Below are 12479 nucleotides of genomic sequence, written 5' to 3'. Positions count from 1 at the left end.
CCAACTAACCTGGTCAAACACTTTTTCTGCATTGACCGCCAGAAGGCACATGCATGGGCGTCCGCTGAAATGTTTTCAGGGGAGGGGCGCTTCGGCGATACACAGACGCATTTTATCCCTTCTTCGATCGCTAGCGGGGGTTAAAAGCAACCCCCCCCCACGTTAAAATGTAAAAACACCACACTGTGCCCCCTGCATCTTTCAATATCTCTTTGTCACTACTGTGTACCCCCTCTCCACAACTGCACCTCTGGACCCCTTTACATTACACAACACCCTGCATCACTTGACCCACTTACATTACACAGCACCCTGCACTGTGCAGGACATTAATACATGAGTTACCATGACCAGTGCAAGACATTTACCCCCCTCCCCCCGCCGCCATGCTGCATATTAAAAAAAAATCACAGTTATCATCACAATAATTTTCAAACTGCATCATTCCGTATGGCATGCCATCAGCCCGATTTAGTTTAGTGCTTACTTGCAGTGACACTGACACTGATGCTACTGTGCTGTCTGATTGTAATGAAGATGTTGTTGCTGGTTGGCTCCTCTTCGGCGGCGCTGGCTTCTCTAGCAGGCAGCTCTCTACGCTCCTCCCATTATTCCCAGCCATGAATGATAATCCCCTCCCGCCGTGAGTGACGTCACGTCGCCAGGACAAGCGCCGGGCGGGGCTGTAAAGCAGCGGCAGAACAATGATCATATTGGCTGGTGCCAGCAAACAGCGGCGGGGCACAGGAGCAGAGTAAATGCAACACAGCCACTGACAGACATGAATGATGACAGTGACAATCGGCGGCGGTGGCGGCCCTTGCCCACCGATGTGTGAGAGGCGGCGTGTCATTGTCAACACTCTTTTACCATTCCAGGGGGGGGGGGGAACGCCCTCCCTTGCCCTATGGAGCGGACGCCCATGGGCACATGGGAACAGTCTGAGAGTAAGCGTGATCAATCAGTAGGAGAGTTTTCAGAGTGTTGTCTCTTTCCGCAATTTATTTTTAATTATTGTTTTACCATTTGCACAGCATCTTCTTTATTGTTTTTTATGCTGGCTGTGCCCCCATTGGGGAGATTCACCCTCTATTTTTCCTGTTTATCAAAAGTGAAAGTAAAAGAAAATCCCAAATTTTGGGTTGACACAAAACAGGAATAGAAGGACAAATCTTCCAATTGGGGCACTAGTTCTGGGATTCCCCCACTTTGGAGGGATTCCCTCTCACTTTCTGTTTTTGGGAGAGAAAGTGAAGAAAAATCTCCGCTGGGATACAGATGACAAAAAAAAAAAAACTGACAGGGGTTATAACCCTCCCTTTCTTCCAAGATAAAAAATAAAAAAATAAAAATCTTTTTTTTAGACCTTAATATGTTTTATTTTATTGTTAGAATTACAAATAGTTGATGTTATATCGTCATCTCATAAACCACGCTAACTGTCCAAAAGCTGTAGATCAAAAATGTATTTCAGGGGTTCCCCGAGATCTGATTTTGTTTATAAGGATTTCTCCAAGGCAAGAAGGTTGAGAAAGGCTGCAGGAAACAGATATGTGTCTCAGCTGTATATGAATCTTTTTGCCCGGAGTTCAGCTTTAAGAAAGGAAGCAATATGTATAGCGATGTTTTATGCAACGATTTCTTGCTGTCTTCCTTCCTCCCACCCCCCCCCCCCCACACACATCTTCCACCCATCTGTTCACCACTCAGGCGTCACCGGTCTCTGCTTCCTGAGTGATACAAATGCTACACTCAACACCGTCTTATGTGGCTTCCTATTATCACAGGAAGCCAGGAGCCAAGGTAGACTTGCGGCTGAGATCATCTTGGGTCATGTCGTAACGGCTGAAAATAAAAACTGATGCTGAGCTGTGTATGTTGAAGAGGACCTGTCTAAACGCACCATAGGCAGCCACCTTGCTCTCAGTTTAGAATGTTTACTAGAACCTGTCGGCAGTGTTGCCAACCTACCAGATCGAAATTTACTTGCACGACACCCGAAATTTACTGGCACAGCCACGTTTTTACTGGCATTTCACAAAAGTTACTAAATTACATTTTTAGGTGCAAATTTCAGTATTTAGGCTACAAACAAGTACGCTAGGCAAATAGCAATGTGATTTAAGGTAGATATTAAGGTAAAAAAAAAACATATTTTTGTTATTTTCGATATAATAAGGGCAAATTATTTAGTCACATCCCCCCTTGCCTCCACCCCCCTCTGCCACCAACACCCCCTGCCTTCACCCCCCTCTGCGGTGCCACAATCTCCCTCTGCCTCCAATCTCCCCCTGCCTCCAATCTCCCTCTGCCTCCAATCTCCCTCTGCCTCCAATCTCCCTCTGCCTCCAATCACCCCCTGCCTCCATCGTCTCCTGCCTCCATCCCCCTCTGCGGTGCCACCAACAACCCCTGTCTCCATCCCCCACCCTCTGCGGTGCCACCATCCCCCTCTGCGGTGCCTACAACACACCCTGCCTCCAATCACCTCCTGCCACTAACACCCCCTGCCTCCAATCTCCCCCTGCCTCCATCCCCCTCTGCGGTGCCACCGCAGCCACCATCACCCCCTGCCTCCAATCTCCATGCGCAGTTCCAAGCCGAACCGATCTCGGCTATTTTTACTGGCACATTCCCGCAACTACGGACATTTATGAACGGGGGAAAAAAGTGCCCATTTTTACGAACTGTCCGTAAAAATACGGACGGTTGGCAACACTGCCTGTCGGTGACATTTGGAGCCTAGTTACGTGAACGCATCTTGGTAATGCATTGCTGTGCTATATTACCGTTCATTCTGAATACCACCCCAATGCACTTAGCAATGCAACCAGTTTGCTAGTCCTATGAGGCGACAGGACCTCTGACCCTCTGTCTGGACAGTGCCGATTTTCCCTGTGCTTATCGCATGCCCCACCCAAAAAAAAAGATCTCTAGCAATACACACCAAACTGAGCATGTGCAGAGTGCCCCCAAGGTTCTGTTCTATTAGGAGATAAATCAGGGACAGTGGAAGAAGGAGAAAATCAGTGAAGACAGGATCAAACAGCATTTTTACACAATTCAGAGTTTTTAACTCCTTAGGTTCCACAGTGCTTTACTGCACATACAGACTGATTTTATTGTTGTGGGTTAAGTAGAAATGTGAAGTTGTAAGGGTTTAAGGTTCCGAAGCTAGGGTCCTTCCTTAACTGTTACATATGATTTTAAATGGGGTTAAGAGTTTCAGAGTGAATGTCATTTCACTAATTTTAGTAGAATTCTAAAAGGCCTCACATACATAATTTCTTGTAGTTTTTATCTCTGAACAAAAGATTATACATGCGAAACATTCCTTATTAATTGCTAGAAATGTATCTTTCCTTTTGTTATTGTTCTCACATGTGTTGTTTTTATATAGTCTTTTTCAATTATATTATGCAGCTGTTGTTTTTCACTTACTAAGCCTTTTTAATGAATAAGAAGTCTGGGCCAGATTCACAGAAGAGATACGACGGCGTTTCATAGAATCAGTTACGCATAGATAGCCCTTAGATCCGACAGGTGTAATTGTCTTACACCGTCGGATCTTAGGATGCAATACCTCGGCCGCTGCTGGGTGGAGTTTGCGTCGGGTATGCAAATTAGCAGTTACGGCGATCCACAAAGGTTTTTCCCGTCGTTACGTCGGCGCAAGTCTTAGTTTCCCGTCGCAAAGTTAGAGGTGCTATTAACCATGTTAAAGTATGCCCGTCGTTCCCGCGTCGCTTTTGAAATTTTTTTTTCCCGGCGTAAGTACGTTACGCACGTCGCGATTCACATACACGTCACGCCACTGTAATTTCGCACAAAGCACGTTGGGAAAATTGCGAACGGAGAATGCGCAGAACGTCAGGCGCGGGAGCGCGCCTAATTTAAATGGTACACGCCCCATTTGAATTGGGCGGGCTTGCGCCGGACGTGTTTACGATACACCGCCGCAAGTTTACAGGTAAGTGCTTTGTGGATCGGGCACTAACACTGAAAACTTGCGGCGGTGTAACGTAAACGGGTTACGTTACACGGCCGCAATTGTACCTTAATCTTGCCCTAAGTTTTTAACGAGTAAGCCATAATAGCTTATCTTTACAGAACACGTAGTATTTGTATTAACCAATCACATATTGCCAACATAATAATTCTTTTTTTCTAACCCAAATTAATGTATTTGGTCCCCTCCCCTTTTTGTAATGCATATAATTGTCTTAATATTATCAGTAAAGTCAGAGAATGATTTCAGATACACCGTGTTCCTGTCTTTACTATTCCTGTACTGAAATCTCTCTCAACGGGGGGCCACCCGTACAAACACACTGGGACTGCCTAAAGTCAATCAGCGCCAGTCTGCACCCCTACAGAAGTCATCCACCTGGCTGCGTTGGGTCACAAGGCTGGCTGAACAGCACTACAAATCCTTTGACAACTTTACAATTTTTAGCTATCTGCCTTTAGCTTTTTAATTTGACATATGATTATGGATGTGCCAACACGTCAGATGCCAAATGCACTCATCGCCAACAAAATTCTACTCTGCAAGAGCTACGCCATCATTGTGGCCTTGTGAGAGGGGGTGGAGACACAACAGCGTGGGCATTATCGCCGTTGGCATATCTGACATAAAGCAAGTCAGGGGGTGATTCATCCCACATTTGCCCACCCAACACTGTTGCTTCGGTTTGACCTTTTTAAGGCCCAAAACTTGCTTGGGGGAGAGAAATGAAAACTCACTGAGAAGCATTTCTTTTCTATCCCCCCCACACAGTCTTACTCAGTGTTTATCTGTAGTAATATGACAGAAACCTCCGATTATTTGATTTGCTTACTCACCGATGGCACAACTTAAATTTTTTTATTTTTTTGCTCTACGCTCACCAACGTGGGTGTTTCTGGTGACACACCGATTATAATAAAGAGAAACCACAAACACCTCTTCTCTGAACATAGAGGGATTCGAGATCACAGAGGCTTCCGCAGAAAGCGCAGCACAGTCACAATCCTGAATTTACTCAGCCGGTGCCCACGCAGTGAAAAAAAATTAAAAATCTTACAGAAAGTGTAACCACTTCATTTGTGTTACTGGAAGACAAACTGGCGTATTGGATAATACTGGGCAAGACAATGAGCGATGAGGGGATCGATTAAGCGCTGCGCAAACTGTTGGCGCTATATAAATCCTGTATAATACTAATAATAATAATTAAAGCTGAACTCCAGACAAACAGATAATACACAGATAAAATACATATACATGAGCTGTTGTACTTACGAAAAGGATTTGTATTTGTGTCCGACCAGTCTTGAGGTTTACACAGCCCTGCTACACAGCACAACCCTTTCCAGGCTTGGCAGAAGACCTGATTTTTCTCTGCTGGGGTTCAGTAATATTAACAGGTCTTGTCCCTCCTGTTAATTCAAAAACTGTTTGAATTAACCACTTCATTACTGGGCACTTAAACCCCCTTCGTGCCCAGACCAATTTTCAGCTTTCAGCGCTGACGCAATTTAAATGACAATTGCGCGGTCATGCAACACTGTACCCAAATTATATTTTTATCATTTTTTCCCCACAAATAGAGCTTTCTTTTGGTGGTATTTGATCATCTCTGCAATTTTTATTTTTTGAGCTATAAACAGAAAAAGACAGAAAATTTGGAAAAAAAACACAATATTTTTTACTTTTTGTTATAATAATATACCAATTTTTTTTTTTTTTAAAGATTTTTTCCCTCAGTTTAGGCCGATACGTATTCTCCTACATATTTTTGTTAAAAAAATCGCAATAAGCATTTATTGATTGGTTTGCGCAAAAGTTATAGCGCCTACAAAATAGGGGATAGATTTAAGATTTATTTTTTATCTTTTACTAGTAACGGCGGCGATCTGTGATTTTTTTTTTGTCAGGCCTGCGATATTGCGGCGGACATATCGGACACTTTTGACACAATTTTGGGACCATTCACATTTATACAGCGATCAGTGCTATAAAAATGCACTAATTACTGTATAAATGTGACTGGCAGGGAAGGGGTTAACACTAGGGGGTGAGGAAGGGGTTAAATGTATTCCCTGGGTGTGTTCTAACTGTGTGGGGGGAGGGGGGTGACTGGGGGAGGTGACCGATGCTGTGTCCCTATGTACAAGGGACACAGATCGGTCTCCTCTCTACCTGACAGGACGTGAAGCTCTGCGTTTACACACAGAGCTCCACGTCCCTGCTGTCACCTGCTGTCACCGCCGATCGCGTGTACCCGGTGGACATCGCGGCCGCCAGGCACACGCATCGGCTTCCCAGCGATGCGACGGCACAGTGATTACCCGCTGTGCGCCCCCCAGCGGCGCGCGCGGGTAATGTAAACAATAGGACGTCCAAAGACGTCCTCCCGGCACTTCAGGTCCGCGCTGCAGACGTCTTTTGACGATAGCGCGGATCTGTAGTGGTTAAAAAAAAAAAAAAGATTTGAATTTTGGCCGAAATTTTGTTTCGTTATTTTGGATTCATTTAAATTCGTTATTATTGTAATTCGGAAATTCAGTTTTGCATCCAAATTTCCAAATTCTGAAAAATTTGTCTAAATTTTAATTTGTAACAAAACAAACTGCTCGCGCCTAGCAGAGCCAATCAGCACACCTCCAGACAGGACAATCAGGGGAGAATGAAAACTCCTCCTACAGGCATTAACAAGACACTGATAGAAGTCACAAGACTGCTATACTGTATACTGCTGATGAGAAAAGGTATTTAGCAGTTTATATTTACTAAAATAATTGCATTTCCATGTTCTGTATACTGTGGGAGACCAGATATAATGAATGCAGGGTCCTGGGTTTAGTAACACTTTAATAAAACATGTTCTGCGCAGCCGTATGTTCCTCTATAAAGTCAATAGGAGCATGACATTTCCTCCTGCCCCGGCTCGGTATAATAACATTTACTTGGTTAGATGATCATTTATGCTGCAGAGCTGCGATCCCTAACACAACATTCAGCCCCTGTGAGAAGTGCAGAGAAGACTCAGCGGATCCCCACAGGGCTGGAAGACGGAACCTTATTACATGCCATTTTATTACCGCTGGAACAGAAAATAAATCTTGGAGGAAATTGCTGTTACAATTGCACGCTGTGCATGCACCGGGAGACAATGTATCTTCCTGTATGGTGACAGTTATTAAAAAGCGGCACTAGAGCTAGAAGAGACCCAGCTGTCCTCAGGCCCATAGGGCCCCCTAAGGGGGTGGGGGGAAGGGATCCACTCTAACGGGCTCTCCTCGTTTACAAGCTAGGCGTCAGCGTCATATTTCGTAGAGAACAAAGAAGAGTTTTTATCTTCAGATCTTTTACTGTTCTTTCATCTTCTGTCTCAGCTTCAAGTAGGATTACAAACTGTACCCAGAATGGAAACAGGACAGTTAACCACTTAAGGACCGCCTCCTGCACATATACGTCGGCAGAATGGCACGGCTGGGCACAGGCACGTACAGGTACGTCGCCTTTAAGAGCCCAGCCGTGGGTCGCGCGCGCGCTGCCGACCCGGTCCGAAGCTCCGCGACCACGGGACCCGCGGACCCGATCGCCGCCGGAGTCCCACGATCGGTCACAGGATCTGAAGAACGGGGAGAGGTGAGTGTAAACACACCTTCCCCGTTCTTCACAGTGGCAGTGTCATTGATCGTCTGTTCCCTAATATAGGGAAAGACAATCAATGACGTCACACGTCCAGCCCTGCCCCCTACAGTTAGAAACACATATGAGGTCACACTTAACCCCTACAGCGCCCCCTAGTGGTTAACTCCTAATCTGCAATTGTCATTGTCACAGTAATCAATGCATTTTTTGCTGTGAAAATTACAATGGTCCCAAAAATGTGTCAAAATTGTCTGATGTGTCCGCCATAATGTCGCAGTCACGAAAAAAAACGCTGATCGCCGCCATTAGTAATAAAAAAAAAATATTAATAAAAATGCCATAAAACTATCTCCTATTTTGTAAACATTTTTTTTTTACCAAAAATATGTAGAAGAATACTTATCGGCCTAAACTGAGGAAAAAAAAAGTTTTTTTTATATCTTTTAGGGGATATTTATTATAGCAAAAAGTAAAAAATATTGAATTTTTTTCCAAATTGACGCTCTATTTTTGTTTATAGCGCAAAAAATTAAAACCGCAGAGGTGATAAAATACCACCAAAAAAAAGCTCTATTTGTGGGAAAAAAAGGACGCCAATTTTGTTTGGGAGACACGTCGCACGACTGCACAATTGTCAGTTAAAACAACGCAGTGCCGAATCGCAAAAAGGGGCCTGGTCCTTTAGCTGCATAATGGTCCAGGGCTTAAGTGGTTAAGGAATCTACAGTTGGCCACAGCCCGGTGGTTGAGAATCTCTACTCTAGCCCTTAGTTGGTTTAGCCCTCCTGTATTTATCAAAAACTGAAATATATATTTTGTTTTACTGCCACCTTAAAGCGGTAGTAAAAGCTTATAATGAACTTGTACCTACCTGTAGGTACTGTGAATATCTTCTAAACTTGCGCTGTTTATTGGATACATTTACAGCAGCGTCAACCAGCAACGTGACCGGTGCATGCGCAGCTCTATATTCAGAGTACACCGAGTGTGCCGTCAATGCAGAAAGAGCTGTGCTATGATTGTGGCTCCCTTGCACAGGAGTGACATCATCATTCAAACAACCAGAGAGCGCAAACTGAAGGAAGACTGGGCAACAATAGAAGCGCTGGCAGCAGTGACAGCGTGCCGCTGGAGGGCTCTGTTTAAAAGGTACGTGTGTCCTAATGTGGTAGTACTGTATGTGGTGCATACTAGCACATTATTGCATGAGCCCGAGGGGGGACCATTAAAAATAAAAAATATGACTTTAAGCATCTGCCCTCTAAATCAATTCTCTACATCTTATAGACTCCAGAAAGAAATTCCTTGTGGAAGCCATGATGTAAGTCCAATGAGAACATATTTTCTCCTGTTCTATTTCTAGCTTCTGGCACAATTTATATATAAATCCTGTGCCTAGGGAGAGCTCCGCTCTGCTATATGCGTGTGACGTGGCCATAATTTATTATCCTTTTCCAGGCTTGCATAAAACATGAATGTATTCCAGAACTACTACAGAAAACTCAATGAACAAACTCTATACAGAGACAGGGATCCCAGATAGTTTCGTTTTTTATTTTCTAAATTGGTTCCTTTTCCTTCGATTTCCCTTCTAAATGTTTTTTTTCTTTGTCTGAATTTCTCATTTCCTGTTTAACCACTTAAAGGGGTTGTAAAGGTTCTTTTTTATTTTCTAAATAGGTTCCTTTAACCACTTAAGGACCCCTTCACGCCGATATATGTCGGCAGAATGGCACGGCTGACCCGGCCCGAAGCTCCGTGGCCATGGGACTCGCGCACCCAATCGCCGCTGGAGTCCCGCGATCGGTCCCCGGAGCTGAAGAACGGGGAGAGCTGTGTGTAAACACAGCTTCCCCGTTCTTCACTGTGGCGCTGTCATCGATCGTGTGTTCCCTTATATAGGGAAACACAATCGATGACATCACACCTACAGCCACACCCCCCTACAGTTAGAAACACAAATGAGGTCACACATAACCCCTTCATCACCCCCTTGTGGTTAACTCCCAAACTGCAATTGGCATTTTCACAGTAAACAATGCAATTGAAAGGCATTTTTTGCTGTGAAAATGACAATGGTCCCAAAAATGTGTCAAAATTGTCCGAAGTGTCCGCCATAATGTCGCAGTCACGAAAAAAATCGCTGATCGCCGCCATTAGTAGTAAAAAATTATAATTAATAAAAATGCAATAAAACTATCCCCTTTTTTGTAAACGCTATAAATTTTGCGCAAACCAATCGCTAAACACTTATTGCGATTTTTTTAACCAAAAATAGTTAGAAGAATACGTATCGGCCTAAACTGAGGAAAAAAAATGTTTTATATATTTTTGGGGGATATTTATTATAGAAAAAAGTAAAAAATATTGAATTTTTTTCAAAATTGTCGCTCTATTTTTGTTTATAGCGCAAAAAATAAAAACCGCAGAGGTGATCAAATACCACCAAAAGAAAGCTCTATTTGTGGGGAAAAAAAGACGCCAATTTTGTTTGGGAGCCACGTCGCACGACCACGCAATTGTCTGTTAAAGCGACGCAGTGCCGAACTGTAAAAACACCTTGGGTCTTTAGGCAGCATATTGGTCCGGTCCTTAAGTGGTTAAGTAGTTAAAGGACTGAAATACAATGAATAAAAGGGGTGGGCCAGGAACAGTCAGGCTAGGGAGGAAAGACTAAGTAATGCTGGACGTCCTCCACACAGGAAATGAGGCGGCTCTATCTAACTTGCTGCATCTTCAAATGCACATTGTGAGAAGCTCACAGTGTGCAGTGAAGTCAGAGTAAGTAATTGCAGTCCAGGGGAGTAGCCTGAAGGGAAGGCTTGGCTTCAGCTTTACATTATTACTGGAGCCTCTGAATGCTTTTTAGAAGCAAACATGATTTATTTTAAAGGAATGAGGTCACCCCAAAATAGTGAGATGATTCTACATTTCTATGTGTTAATCCTTGAGGAGGCTTCTTGTTGTAGTGACAGATATTACTTGGCAAATGAAACATACCAGAACTAGATAAACAGGTTCACCTGATTAAATAACACCGCAGAGCGTTCACTTATCCCATACATGTTCTGCCTCCTTGGCATGCAGCCTTGACCCCAGGGCAGTTTTCATTCGCAAGATTCATACAAAGTCATGTAGAAATATTACAAAATGAAACCAAACATTGAACATGACTCAGACGCATTCCTGACTAGTCATTTTTCCACGCAGAAACTAAAATTATCTCAGCACAACGTCAGCCTTCGCCGGAGCCTCGGGAGCTGTGCAGAGCGCCTTCAGTCCCCGAAGAGCTGCGAGGAGCGTTTTCCACAGAAGGATCTTGTTTATTACGCTCCCACCCTGGAGATTATGTAACAGATAATTAAAGGGTCAGCCCACCCAAAACTGGTATTTTAGTTATACGTGGGACTGGGAGTCGGAGTCACCTGCTGACTTCTTTATGTCCCTTCAGGACCCCGGTGGTGCGATTTTTGCAAATTCTGACAACCCACCCTTGAGTTTTGGGTGATCCCCTCTGCCTATGGGGTTCAGTGGTCCTGCATCCAAAGTGGGCGCGCGCCCCCTCTCTCCTGCACACATCAATCAACAATACATAGATTCATGCATTGCAGTTTTCTTTTCTTTTTTTTTTTTTTATTATATACTGTATTTGAGGTGTATTTCACCTCGATTTTATATAGTTGGCGGAAAAAAATGTTGTAGTTTTTGTTCGATGTGTCTATGGTTTCCAGGGTGGCATACTTAAAGTGGTTATAAACCCTTTATAGCCTATTTAACCTACAGGTAAGCCTAGATTAAGGCTTACCTGTAGGTGCTTGAAATATCTCCCAGACCTGCACGGTCTAGAAGATATTTGAAAATCATTGTAGGGCGATTTGTTCTGCGCATGCGCCAGAGTTAGAAAGGGCACGCTGTGCCCTTTCTAACTCAGGTCATGCCGTGAGTGGAGGCTCCCGCGCGCATTCGACGTCACGCAACTCCGGCCACTCTCAGAGCCGGAGTTTGCGGCCACGGAAGGAAGAGGGGTAAAGAATGGCCGCTCGCTACTTGCGAGGAAGACGGGGACATCGCGGGCTTCTCCTGCAGGTAAGTGTCACATAATGGGCTACTATACGATGCATAGTAGCCCATTATGCTTTAATTTTGCAGGGAAACAAAGCGGAAGTAACACCCATCAGGGTTTACTTCCTCTTTAAAGTATTTCTAAACCCACAATAGTAAAATCAGTCTGTATACTGTATGCAGTAAAACCAGGGAGACCAGTTAGAGTGAATGCAGGGTCCTAGTAACACTTAAGGCCGGATTCACACCTATGCGAATTGAGTGCAGCTTAAATCACATCCAATTCGCATAGCATTATAAAATAAATTGGGCTAGATTCAGGTAGGGGGACATAGGTTTATGCGGGCGTAGCGTATCCTATTTACGCTACGCCTCCGCAACTTAGACGGGCAAGTGCAGTATTCACAAAGCACTTGCTCCGTAAGTTGCGGCGGCGTATCGTAAATCTGCCGGCGTAAGCGCGCCAAATTCAAATTGTCAGGAGGTGGGCGTGTTTAAAACATGACCCCACGTAAATGATGTTTCTCACGAACGGCGCATGCGCCGGCCGTGAACGTATCCCAGTGCGCATGCTCCTAATCACGTCGCAAATAGTCAATGCTTTCGACGTGAACGTAATTTACGCAAAGCCCTATTCGCGAACGACTTACGCAAACAACGTAAACATTTGAAAATGGAACGACGTCCATACTTAACATTGGCTATGCCTCATATAGCAGGAATAACGTTACGCCGGAAAAAGCCTTACGCAAACGACGTAAAATACAGCAAGGAG

This window comes from Rana temporaria, chromosome 8 (assembly GCF_905171775.1).
Source record: "Rana temporaria chromosome 8, aRanTem1.1, whole genome shotgun sequence".
In the NCBI taxonomy this organism is placed as follows: domain Eukaryota; kingdom Metazoa; phylum Chordata; class Amphibia; order Anura; family Ranidae; genus Rana; species Rana temporaria.
Note: the sequence above shows the minus strand (reverse complement) of the source record.